The sequence below is a fragment of the Aquila chrysaetos genome, chromosome 13 (assembly GCF_900496995.4).
Source record: "Aquila chrysaetos chrysaetos chromosome 13, bAquChr1.4, whole genome shotgun sequence".
Taxonomy (NCBI): domain Eukaryota; kingdom Metazoa; phylum Chordata; class Aves; order Accipitriformes; family Accipitridae; genus Aquila; species Aquila chrysaetos.
In genome coordinates, this window is record NC_044016.1 from 17,215,966 (window position 1) to 17,229,421 (window position 13,456).

At 45.2% G+C, this 13,456-nt stretch overlaps 1 long non-coding RNA gene across 1 annotated transcript; it reads left to right on the plus strand.

Moving 5' to 3' along the window:
- Positions 1-2,294: 2,294 nt before the first annotated feature.
- LOC121233777 lies at positions 2,295-12,309 on the plus strand. The gene is made up of 2 exons (XR_005933883.1): positions 2,295-2,425; positions 12,002-12,309. It is a non-coding gene; the product is annotated as an uncharacterized LOC121233777 (long non-coding RNA).
- Positions 12,310-13,456: the final 1,147 nt, after the last annotated feature.

Here is a 13,456-nt window from a genome sequence, read left to right on the forward strand (position 1 = left end):
CACAGCCAGGGCAGCTGACCCAAACTGGCCAACGGGGTATTCCATACCATGTGACGTCACGTCTAGTATAGGAACTGGGGAGTGGGGGCGGGGAATCGCCGCTCGGGGACTAGCTGGGTGCCGGTCGGCGGGTGGTGAGCAATTGCACTGCGCATCATTTGTACATTCCAATCCTTTCATTATTGCTGTTGTCATTTTATTAGTGTTATCATTATCATTATTAGTTTCTTCTTTTCTGTTCTGTTAAACCGTTCTTATCTCAACCAACGTGTTTTACTTCTTTTCGCGATTTTCTCCCCCATCCCACAGGGTGGGGGGGAGTGAGTGAACGGCTGCGTGTTGTTTAGTTGCTGGCTGGGGTTAAACCACGACAGTTTGTTTCATAAGCAAAGCAAAGCAAATTCCTGAAGTATTTCACTACAAAATGTTTTCCAATTTTTAATGGCAATTGTGAGTCTTCTCTAAACCTTCTCAGTGTCTCAACACTGAATTTAGTGGAGATCAATCACACAAATTTCAAATAGGTCCCTTCACTTTTGATTTATGGGTACATTTATGGATTGCATTAGTGCTCTTGGCTACAGAATTAGATCAGAAGCTGAATACTCAGCTGAAAATCCACCTTACTCATTGCCGAGTACTTTCCAATGTCACATCTCCACAGGACAGATCTTCCAGCTTTCACCTGTTGTCTGAATATGGTCTGCATGCTTTCATCCTAGATCTATAACCTGATGTTTGATTATATTGTCTGCTTGTGTCCAGTTGACCATGCCACCCAGATTATCCTGTATTACTGACCTGGCTTCATTCTTCACAACTGTTGTAATCTTCGTTGTATCTCTAAACATCATCATCAGTTAGGCATAGGTATACTGTTGGTTTCCCTTTGGTATGTTTGTCTGTCTTACGCACCCTCCCACCACAGCTTCTGTACGCAAGTTTGTTGAGGCAGCATAGTTCTCGTAAATGCAAGATGTACAAGCAACAGAGACATGGTGCCTTCTGTTTGCTCAGTCTCTTTATGGTGGGCTGCATCACATCACTTCTGTTGCCTATGGACTGAGCCTCACTCTGTAAGCCTGTAAGCCTACTGGTAAGAGATACCTGTAGTCTTGAAGACCAGTCATGTAAAAGTAACTTTATTTATTTACATACATGATGCTGCCACAAAAGACACAGAGACACAGCACTGTGTAGGCATCACAGCCCAGTTTCCAGGAAACTATTTTACATCAAGGGTGGATCCAAGGGTCCTTCTTAAAGACTTGGGTCAGAAGGATTTAAGAAATGGTACTTACTTCTCCACTGAGAAAGTAAACTCTCTGTCCAGCTACATTGACATCTATGAGAGGTTCCTTATGATAATCCTTCTGATCGCAGAACCAGGATCTACCATCTGTACTGACAAATAACTATGTGAAATGAGCCCTTCCCCCAAGACTCAGATAATTGCACCCTCTTGCATATCCTTCGTAGACAGAAATTCCTCTTCCCACAGAACTCCAACTGTGTACAAACAGGAAAATCTGGACTGGGAAAAGAGAACACTGTCAATAACTTTGAAACAATAGAGTATCAGAATAGAAATGCTAATAAGCTGTCAAATATTCCTTCTCTTTATGTCCTTTCTTGCTAGTAATTTAATAACAGTCTTCCTACAAGCTATCAATATCATTATCTCACAGATAATAGTCTCATACAAACTGCCTCAGGAAAGTATGATACTGGCTTGCAGAATGGCTACAGATTTTTTCCCCAAATATTGCTGTAAAGCAGTACGCAGTGGATATTATGCATTTCTGATTTAAAGTTATGGTAATTTGTTTCTCATTCCCTAGAGTTTGATCATATAGTGAGACCAGTAAGACTGTCAGATAAGCAAATACGAAATTTTCTATTCAAGAAAGCAGTAAATCTAGAAAAAGTTCAAGATTTTAATCATCTTTGTTATTATGTAGGCATGGATACAGTTTGCAGACATTTGCATCTTTTAATCTTGCAATTGGTGTCCATAGTTAAGTTATAAAATAGGTCAACTAGTTTTTTTATATCTAGCAAGAACAACCAATTTTTTAATTAGAAACACCTTTTTGCAATGTTTGGCTTCATATGCTAGAGCTTAAGCCAACCTGTAAGTGTTAGGTACCATGCTAAGACCGAGGGTAAGACTCTGACTATCTGCTTGCCACAGGGCTTTTACAGGTTTCTTTGAAGCACTTTGTACCAGTCACCATCAGAGAAAAGGTTTTGAACTAGATGAATCTGGACCGCCTATGCTGGTTACATCTAGCACTAAATTACTTGAGTTTACTTGGGTTACTATCATCTTGTACAGAATTTTTTTCTGTCACTTCCTAGGTAATGAGACATTTTAACAGTAGATTTTGAACTAATTCACAGAACTGCACAGAGACCAAACTACGTAAGTATTGCCGTTAAAATCGAACATTTTTGTTTCTTTTAGTCAGCTTTTCTTTATTTGTGTACCCTTGGCACCATCTAGTGTTTGAAAATGTAGACCAACTCCAGACCACTGAGCACAGAACGTCACTACAAAGAGGTTTCAGCCATAATGAAAGCTAGTAGTGCTCTGAACCATCACCTGATTAATTTCACACAATTACATTTTTCCAGTTACAAAATACAAATATACCAGACCAGGATATGGAAAAGACTTTCCATGGTCGTGATTTCCAATCCCTTGTCTCTCCCATGATGTTACACTGGAACTAACAGATCAGTTCAGTGTCAGAAATGGACAGCTGTGTGTCCACTCGTGGCAAATGTACAATACTTTTCATGGAAATAAGTACGGTGGTAGATAAATATTCAAGCACAGCTTGGATGGAGAAAATTATTTTCTGCTCCTGTTCTAGATTAGTGGCAGCTTCTGACCCAACCATAACAGCAGCCCTCTGCATCCCAAATTTAGCTGCTCTTTATCCCTCTTTCTGGGGAATGATGTTGACCTTCCAGTTCTTGCACGAAGTTCTGCAGAAACAGAACCAAAATTACATATATGTGTACTGTGTAATTACACGTGCTACTCTGCAAAAAATCTACCAACAAAGCTTTTCTGTCAACAGTTTGCATTTCATGAGTTTGCTACCAAAAAATCTGCTTTAATAAGATCAGTAAAGCATGTACAGTTTTAGCAGTGAATTCTATGGCTTCTAACAAAGCTGAGACAGCATAGTCTCTGATTTCTGGTACCTCAGGACCATTACTTGCAGCAGCTGAGTGAAAAGATCTGTGTGAAATGTATAGTGTGGTTAGCCAAGTGTGAAAGGGAAAAATTGCTGTGATAGCAAATTATGCTTCCTTCTACATGCTATGAGAAGTGTGGTCAGGCAAAAAAAATGACATGCCTTTGTCAGTTTATGCCAGGCCGAATGAAAGCCAGGGAGAGGAGATATCATTTTTAACTGATAGCTTTGTCTTGTTCTTGTGACTCCATGAATGTGACCCAACTGCTGGTTATTGAGGTATTGCCAGGAATGGCTAGGAAAAGACAATCTGCTACAGATAACTAGAGCTAGAGACAGAGGATGTGTGGAAGAGAGAGAACAGAGAGGATATTCAGCAATTAAACTAAACTTTATGGATTCTCATACATAAACTGAATTTGGCTATGCGTAGAACAGATTATGAGAGCTTTCCTGGAAAAGTAATCAGCTGGACTAGAGAGCCTGGGCCATCATTAAGGAAATAATTGTGATTGCCTTTCCATGGCTGTCAAAGAATTGGACACCCAGCCTAAGGCTGTCCTGGTCACTCCCTCACTGGTCAACAGAGAGAGGCAGCACATTTGGGAAGTGATTCATGCCTTGTCTCAAAGACATTTATTTTGGAATAGGGTGAATCCAGAGCTCAGAAGGTAGTTCTTCCTTTCCCAGACTGCAAACAAAACCAAAAGGGGCTCAGACACAATGCCAGTTTTAGATCATTTAGGTGGGATGAATCCTCTGCTAAGTTGGATGTAGAAGCAAGGTGAGAAGAAGGCACCTGAAGAAAAGCACACCATTAGTGGTGTGAATCCCCTTCTCTGTTCTTTATTCAGCATACTGAGGGTAAAGGTAATAGGCATGACAGTCTTGAGACCCATGCCCTGTAAGCATATAAACTGACCTGCATGCGCTTGACATCTCTCTTCCTCACTGCCCTCTGTCCGTGGGCTCCATTTAAATTTGTTTCAGTCTGTTTTTGTTGTATTAAATGATCTGATGAATGCAAAGGTCTACTCGTAAAACCAGTGGCAGGATCAAGCCTTTCTCTGGCACTGACTGCACCCAGGTCTCTGTGCAAACTAATTGACAGCACTTTACTTGAGCTATGTCTAGTCTGGTTGTGGCTGGTGGATGCAGGCCCTGAGGCTCTCTTTCCTCACAGCTGTCACAACATGATGTGATCTACCCTCGTCTGTCCCTCAGAGTCAGCTCAAGACCCTTACGCAGGGCTCACCACAGTCCTGTCTGCAGAAAAGAACCCAGGGTTACATGGGTCACAGGCTGAGCGTGAGTCAGTTACATGGCAGGATTGCAAAACAGACAAATGATGTTCTGCGAAGTGTTAATAATAGGACCATGCATAAGCCAAAGAAGATAATTTTGGGGGTCTGTTTGGCACTGGCTTTTTCTTTCACAGGTGGAATAGAAAGTCCTGTTTTGGGCACTGTGTTTTTAAAACAATGAAAAACTAGAGAGAGCTGAGAGAAAAGCAATGGAGGTGACAGGCTCTTCAGAAATCCTGAGCTCTGAGAAAGGACAGAAGGAAGGAAGGCTGAAAAAAAAGAGGAAACTGAGGGAAGGGGAAATATAGCAGTTTGCCGAGTATGTTTTCAGTTGTCATGAAATTGATTCAACTGTTGGCTGTGTCCAGTGCAGGTACAAATTTAATTTGCAACAAGAGAGATTTGTGTTAGCAATTAGAAAAAAATTCTAGTTAGAAGGGGAATGAAGTAATGTGAGAGGATGCTGCTTGCGGTCATTGTGGAATCACCTTCATTGGAAGCTGTTCAAAAATAAGCATCTGTCAGGATGTATTGGGTCTGGCTGAGATGGAGTTAATAGTCCCCATAGCAGCCCTCATAGAACTGTGCTCTGCATTAGTAGCTAGAGAGGTGTTGATAACACACCAGTGTTTTGGCTACTGCTGAGCAGCGCTGGCACAGCATCAAGGCTGTCTCCCCAACATTTTTGCCCCCTCCCTCAATGGCAGGCTGGGGCAGGGCAAGATCTTGGGAGGGGACATAACCAGGACAGCTGACCTAAACTAACCAAACAGATATTCCATACCATATGACGTCAGCCCAGATATAAACGCTAAGTAAAGGGAGGCGGAAGGGAAGGCATTTTTTGTCTTCCGGAGCAACCACCACGCGTACTGAAGCCCTGCTTCCCAGGAAGTGGCCAGACATCGCCTGCTGATGGGAAGTAGAGAATAATATCATTTGTTTTTCTTTGCTTTCGCGCGCGACCTTTGCTTTCATTTTATTAAACTGTCCTTATCTTGACCCACGAGCCTTTTGTTATATTTTCTCCCCCCTGTCCAGCTAAGAAGGGGGAGTGATAGAGCAGCTTTGGTGGGCACCTGGCACCCAGCCAGGGTCAACCCACCACAGTCCTTTTTGGCGCCCAACGTGGGGCAAGACAACGGCAGTTTTGCATTAAGTGTGCCTTAGCTAGTTATTAAGTGGCAAGCTCCTGTGCAGGTCACGGAGCTTGTTGGCTGCTTGCTTATCTCTGCCTTGCTGAGTTTGGGAACGTGGTAATGCAAATAATGGCTGTGTGCTTTGCCTTGGCACTGATGGTTTTTTTGTGCTGTGGGAGCTATCTTGTGGGGAGAATGAAGGAACTCGGGAACATGCTAATACAAATAATATCTATGTGCTTTGTCCTGGCACTGATGGCTTTGCTGTGTTGTGGAAGCTATCTTGTGGAGGAGATGAGGGAACACATCTCCCTCTCCCTACCAGGCATTGATGTGAATGGTTTTATTATGCAGGCTCCTGAGGTCCTTGTTCACCCTTATGTGAGTTGTTCAATACTAATAATTAATACTGGTGGTGTATTATGGGTATTGTGGAATCTGGTCTCATCCTGGTATAAGAGAAGACAAGTTTCGGGTGAGGCAATACTGAAATGTGCCCTCAAGCGACCGGTCCCTGGGTGGCAGGGTATATGGAAGGATTTGGGCAGATTCCTAGGACGGTTATCACCTCCCATAATCTGGGACTTTACACCTGAACAGGCAAGTAACCCTGGCAAACTGGCGCGCCACCTGATAGAAGGGTGCCTTGCCTATCCCAATGAAAACCAGCAGCTTCTCGCACTGTACTGGGGCTTGGCCCATGCCTACCGAGCCATAGTTCAACACTCTCAGAGGACCATGGTTGAGGCAGGGACCCAGACTGCATCTGAGGACACCATGCTTGAGATAGGGACCCAAACAACAACAACCACCACAGTAATTGCCCCAGTAGTGAAAAGGAAACAATGGATAAGGAGATCAACAGGTCCATACCATCGATTAGTAAGGGAAGAAGAAGAAGAGGAAAGCCTTAATTTAGAACCTGGTCCTTCAATAAAGAAATTGGAGGAAGGAGTGAAGGAACTTAAACAGGAAGCAGAAACTACCCGGTCCCTGACGTCCTCAGAACTTCGGGACTTGCGGAAAGACTACAGCCGCCAGCCAGGTGAGCGGATCCCTGCCTGGCTGCTCCGATGCTGGGATAATGGGGCCGACAGTCAGCTACTGGAAGGCAAGGAAGCCCAACAGCTGGGATCCCTCGCTAGAAACCGGGGAATTGAAAGAGGAATTGGAAAAGAAGGAGCAATTTGCAGTCTCTGGAGCCGGCTCCTCTCAAGTGTGAGGGCAAGATATCCATTCAAGGAAGATCTTGTGAATTCCTCAGAAAAGTGGACTACCGCAGATGAAGGCATCCAGTACCTGAGAGAGTTAGCAGTGGTGGAAGTCATCTACAGTGATCTAGATGATGAGGAAGTCTCAAAAGATCCAGAGGATGTCCTGTGCACACGGGCCATGTGGAGAAAGGTGATTCAAGGTGCCCCAGCGTCGTATTCTAACAGCTTGGCAGCAATGTATTGCCCAGATATGGAAACACCAACTGTGGATAAAGTGTCATCTTGGCTCCAAAACTTTGAAGAAAATCTCTGTGTCTCCTCATCCCTACAGGACAGTGCCTTGGCTGTTAGGGATGCTCCAAGAAATCAGTCCTCTCCTGCTCCGGTCAGAGGGAAAGGGAGCCCAAGGCGTATGCCACGTGGTATGCTCTGGTTCTTCCTGCGTGACCAAGGGGAGGACATGAGGAAGTGGGATGGTGAACCCACCTTTAAGTTGGAAGCCCACGTACGTGAACCGAGAGGGAAGACAGCTGTTAAGAAGGGGTCACCCAAGAAGAAGGCTGTCAGTGTTGTTGCTGTAGAGGCCCAAGAAAGCAATCAGCGATCCTCCAGGCATAAAAGAACTGAAACCACCTCCCTTGATTCTGGTGAGGGGACTTCTGGTCTGGCACCGCAAGGGTCAGACAGTGAATACTCTGATGAGGAACAGCAATAGAGGGTCCCTGCCTTCGGCCAGGAGGAGGAAAGGGATGACCGGATATACTGGACTGTGTGGATTCGATGGCCTGGCACATCAGACCCACAGAAGTATAAGGCTTTGGTAGACACTGGTGCACAGTGTACGCTGGTGCCATCAGGGTACAGGGGCACAGAACCCATCTGGATCTCTGGAGTGACAGGGGGATGCCAAGAATTGACTGTATTGGAGGCTGAAGTGAGCTTGACAGGGGACAAGTGGGAAAAGCACCCCATTGTGACCGGCCCAGAGGCCCCTTGTATCCTTGGCATAGACTACCTCAAGAGAGGGTACTTCAAGGACCCAAAGGGGTACCGATGGGCTTTTGGTGTAGCCACTGTAAACACAGAGAAGATCAAACAGCTATCTACCCTGCCTGGCCTCTCGGAAGATCCCTTCATTGTGGGATTTCTGCGAGTTGAAGAACAGCAGGTGCCAATCGCTACCAGGACGGTGCACCACCGGCAATATCGGACAAACCGAGACTCCCTGGCTCCCATCCATGAGCTGATTCATCAACTAGAGAGCCAAGGAGTCATCAGCAAGACTCATTCACCTTTTAATAGTCCTATATGGCCAGTGCAAAAGTCTGATGGAGGGTGGAGGTTAACAGTAGATTATCGCGGCCTGAATGAAGTGACACCGCCACTGAGTGCTGCTGTACCAGACATGTTAGAGCTCCAATATGAACTGGCATCAAAGGCAGCCACGTGGTATGCTACAATTGATATTGCCAATGCATTTTTCTCCATTCCTTTGGCAGCAGAGTGCAGGCCACAGTTTGCTTTCACGTGGAGAGGTGTCCAATACACCTGGAATCGACTGCCCCAGGGGTGGAAGCACAGCCCTACCATTTGTCACGGACTAATCCAAACGGCACTGGAACAAGGCGATGCCCCTGAACATTTACAATACATAGATGACATCATCGTGTGGGGCAACGAGGCAGAAGAAGTGTTTGAGAAGGGAAAAAGAATAATTCAGATTCTTCTGAAAGCTGGTTTCGCCATAAAGAAAAGCAAGGTCAAGGGACCTGCACAGGAGATTCAGTTCTTGGGAATAAAATGGCAGGATGGACGCCGTCATGTCCCTATGGATGTGGTCAACAAGATAGCAACTATGTCTCCACCGGCTAACAAGAAGGAAACACAAGCTTTCCTAGGCCTTGTGGGGTTCTGGAGAATGCATATTCCAGGTTATAGTCAGCTTGTGAGCCCTCTCTATCGAGTAACGCGGAAAAAGAACTATTTTGAATGGGGCCCTGAACAACAACAAGCCTTTGAGCATATCAGACAGGAAATAGCTCGTGCAGTAGCTCTTGGGCCTGTCCGGACAGGACCAGATGTACAAAATGTACTCTACACTGCAGCTGGGGAGCATGGTCTCAACTGGAGCCTCTGGCAGAAAACTCCAGGAGAAACCCGAGGTCGACCATTAGGGTTTTGGAGCCGGGGGTACCGAGGATCAGAAGCCCACTACACCCCGACTGAAAAAGAAATACTAGCAGCATACGAGGGGGTTCGAGCCGCTTCCGAAGTTGTTGGTACAGAAGGGTATCTCCTCTTGGCACCACGATTGCCTGTGCTACACTGGATGTTCAAAGGAAACATCCCCTCTGCACATCATGCAACCAGTGCTACATGGAGTAAGTGGATAGCATTGATTACGCAATGGGCTCGACTGGGAAAATCTAACCGCCCAGGAATTCTGGAAGAGATCATGGACTGGCCAGAAGGCAGAGATTTTGGAGCAACGCCTGAGGAGGTACCTCGTGCCCAAGAGGCACCACCATATAATGAGTTATCAGAAGACGAAAGGTGTTATGCTTTGTTTACTGATGGATCCTGTCGTGTGGTAGGGAACCATCGAAAGTGGAAAGCTGCTGTGTGGAGTCCCACACGACAAGTCGTTGAGGCCACTGAAGGAGAAGGCGAGTCAAGTCAGTTTGCAGAAGTGAAAGCCATCCAACTAGCCCTAGACATTGCTGAACGAGAAAAGTGGCCGGTACTCTACCTCTATACCGACTCTTGGATGGTGGCTAATGCCCTATGGGGGTGGCTACAACAATGGAAGAAGACCAATTGGCAACACAGGGGTAAACCCATCTGGGCAGCAGCATTGTGGCAGGACATTGCTGCCCGTGTAGAACACATGACTTTAAAGGTACATCATGTAGATGCTCACATGCCCAAAAGCCGTGCCACTGAAGAACATCGAAATAATGAACAGGTAGACAAGGCTGCCAAAATAGAAGTAGCTCAGGTGGACCTGGACTGGGAGCGTAAGGGTGAGCTATTTGTAGCTCGATGGGCCCATGAGACATCGGGACATCTAGGGAGAGATGCAACATATAGGTGGGCTCGTGATCGAGGGGTGGACCTGACCATGGAAGCCATCACACAGGTCACTCATGAATGTGAAACATGTGCTGCAATCAAACGAGCCACCAGAGTAAAGTCTCCCTGGAACAGAGGGCGCTGGCTGGGTTTTCGATATAGCGAGGCCTGGCAAATTGACTACATTGGACCACTGCCACAAACACGCCAAGGCAAGCGCTACATACTCACGATGGTGGAAGCAACTACTGGTTGGCTAGAAACGTACCCTGTAAACCATGCCACTGCCCGAAACACCATCTTAGGCCTCGAAAGGCAAATTTTATGGTGACATGGTACCCCAGAAAGAATTGAATCAGACAATGGGACTCATTTCCGAAATAACCTCATAAGCTCCTGGGCAAAGAAACATGGCATTGAGTGGGTGTACCACATACCCTATCACCCGCAAGCATCTGGAAAAATTGAGAGATATAATGGACTGTTGAAGACTATGTTGAGAGCACTAGGCAATGGGACATGGAAGCATTGGGATACAAATTTAGCAGAAGCCACTTGGCTAGTTAACACCAGAGGATCTGCTAACCGTCCTGGTCCTGCCCAAACAAAACCCCTACATACTGTGGGAGGAGATAAGGTCCCCGTAGTGCACATGGGGAAGTGGCTGGGGAAGGCAGTGTGGATTTCTCCTCCCATGGGAAAAGGCAAACCCATTTGTGGGATCGTCTTTGCTCAGGGACCTGGGTGTACTTGGTGGGTAATGCGGAAGGATGGGGAGACCCAATGTGTGCCTCAAGGACATTTAACCTTGAGGGAAAAATAATCTGTGATGTGAGTTGTATGTTGTAGGAAGTAATGTAGCAGGAATGACCTGAACTGCAAAGGAGTGAACTTCGCAAGGAACCAGACAAGTGCATCGGTGACCCAAACCAAGCCGGTGTTGGTGCCCAACGATCGAACATACTGCTTCTCCTGCCCTGACCACTCATCTTGATGGATGGGGCCCAAGTCATAACCTGTGTGTGAACATCTGGAGGAGTGGAAGATCTATCTCTTAAAGGACAGGGGATAGTAATTAATAAGAATGTATAAATCTGTATGTTGGGTATAAAAGTGGTTTAAGTATGTAGTTACAGTTGTAAGTGTTGGTAAGAAGGGATTTCAGTAATGAGAATTAAATTCAATGGCATGGTTAGAAGACATCTGTATTAAATTATGTGGGACCTGAGCATGACGCAAATGGTATGGAATAAGGGGTGGAGATTGTATTGGGTCTGGCTGAGATGGAGTTAATAGTCCCCATAGCAGCCCTCATAGAACTGTGCTCTGCATTAGTAGCTAGAGAGGTGTTGATAACACACCAGTGTTTTGGCTACTGCTGAGCAGCGCTGGCACAGCATCAAGGCTGTCTCCCCAACATTTTTGCCCCCTCCCTCAATGGCAGGCTGGGGCAGGGCAAGATCTTGGGAGGGGACATAACCAGGACAGCTGACCTAAACTAACCAAACAGATATTCCATACCATATGACGTCAGCCCAGATATAAACGCTAAGTAAAGGGAGGCGGAAGGGAAGGCATTTTTTGTCTTCCGGAGCAACCACCACGCGTACTGAAGCCCTGCTTCCCAGGAAGTGGCCAGACATCGCCTGCTGATGGGAAGTAGAGAATAATATCATTTGTTTTTCTTTGCTTTCGCGCGCGACCTTTGCTTTCATTTTATTAAACTGTCCTTATCTTGACCCACGAGCCTTTTGTTATATTTTCTCCCCCCTGTCCAGCTAAGAAGGGGGAGTGATAGAGCAGCTTTGGTGGGCACCTGGCACCCAGCCAGGGTCAACCCACCACACAGGAATAGCTTGATATACGTACATCATTCTGTGCTGGTGCTGGGGAATGGAGTAAATGATACCAGGAAATCCCTTCCAGCTATAGATCTGTAAGTCTTGTTAATGCTGTCAAAATACAGGAAAACCTGTATTTACTTTGCTCAGGTGGAGTGACAGATATATATGACCTTTCCCATCAATTTAACGATATGCTGACCCCCTTTTTTTTCCCCCTAGAGCTTGCATTCCTTGGCTGCTCTAGATGTGCAAATTGCAGTGGAGGCAGGAACCCCCTTGTGCCTGACAACCAACCTGTGAGTACCTGTCTTGGACAAGGACTGTGCTGCCTTCCTCCGTGCATTTCTCACTTCCATCCTGGATCACTGCACGCGTTCTCATCAGGACAAAGGTAATCTGAGCTAATTCAGAAGTGTGCACCTGTACTCTGTATTGTATCACACACAGATAATGGCGTGGCATGGGGGTTAATCAATGTAATGCCTGCCTCAGTAAAAAGCCAGTAAAAACTAAATGCAGTGAACCTATTTAAATGTTTGTATCACATATATTTTTAAAGTACAGACCAATACAGAATGTAAGGTCCTGTGAAGGATACGTTCCTCACTGAATTGTGCCATGTAGGGACCACAGGGGCAGGAGTTTACACTTTATTGTAAAGTGCTTAAGAAGTTCTCCAGCTGCCCAGATACCTGAAAGACAATAATTAGCTTTTTTTGTCTGATGCAGAAAGAGAAGAGAGGGGGAAAGAGTTATTAATGGTGACTATCCTTTGGTAAGAGGAAGATGCAATGGAGTCATAAGAATGAACCATTTCGTATGATCCCATTTATTTGCTTGCACAGCTCCTGCTAGAGAGACCATGCCTCCAACACAGAATATTGATATCAGAATCCAGTATTAAAAGGGATCTTTTTCGACACTTCCCAAGGTGTTTATAATTGTCAGTCATCCTGCAAGATTTTACAGCTGACACTAAAAAGAGAACAGCTTATTGCCATATTGTGTCTTGAAGGTTATATGTGCCTATGCTCTTTAAATAATGACCTTGTCAGATAAGAGCTCAACAAAGGAGGATAACATAGTAAAGCATATAGTTCTTCCAGTTCTGCTGTACAGTATTTTAAATAGTAAGCTGTAGTATTTAATAAACCAAATAAACAGGCTTCCAAATTGGCAGGAGACATAAATTGTGGAAGAGCTAGAAGTACATCTGATAGGATACTTTCTTCTCTTTCTGTCATCTGCAAGGAATGTTCCCAAGACAATATACTCTGAATTCAGTTGGGAGAACGGTAATTGTTTTCCACTCCTGTCATCAGGAAACTGAAGTCAGAGCAAAGTACTTACTTAACTCCTGTTATCACAACCACAGATATCTGTAGCATTCCCCCCCACACCTCATACCCCCAAATTGTTTGGTAAGTGTTTGCATTCAGTGAATTTAGCGCTTTAGGATAGGTATGTGGACTGTACAGGCAACCTGAATGTCCATGAATGAAAAAAATTAGTACAGAAGTATTACAAAGGGTTGCCTGCAGCTGCATGTAACCTTCAGTGCACTTTATTTCAAGTTGTTCATTCAACAAGATTATAGCTGGCAAAAATTAGTTAGGACCGAGAGAGATGTATTCAAAGTTCAGGAGTAACCTTCCAGCTTTAATAGGTCAGATT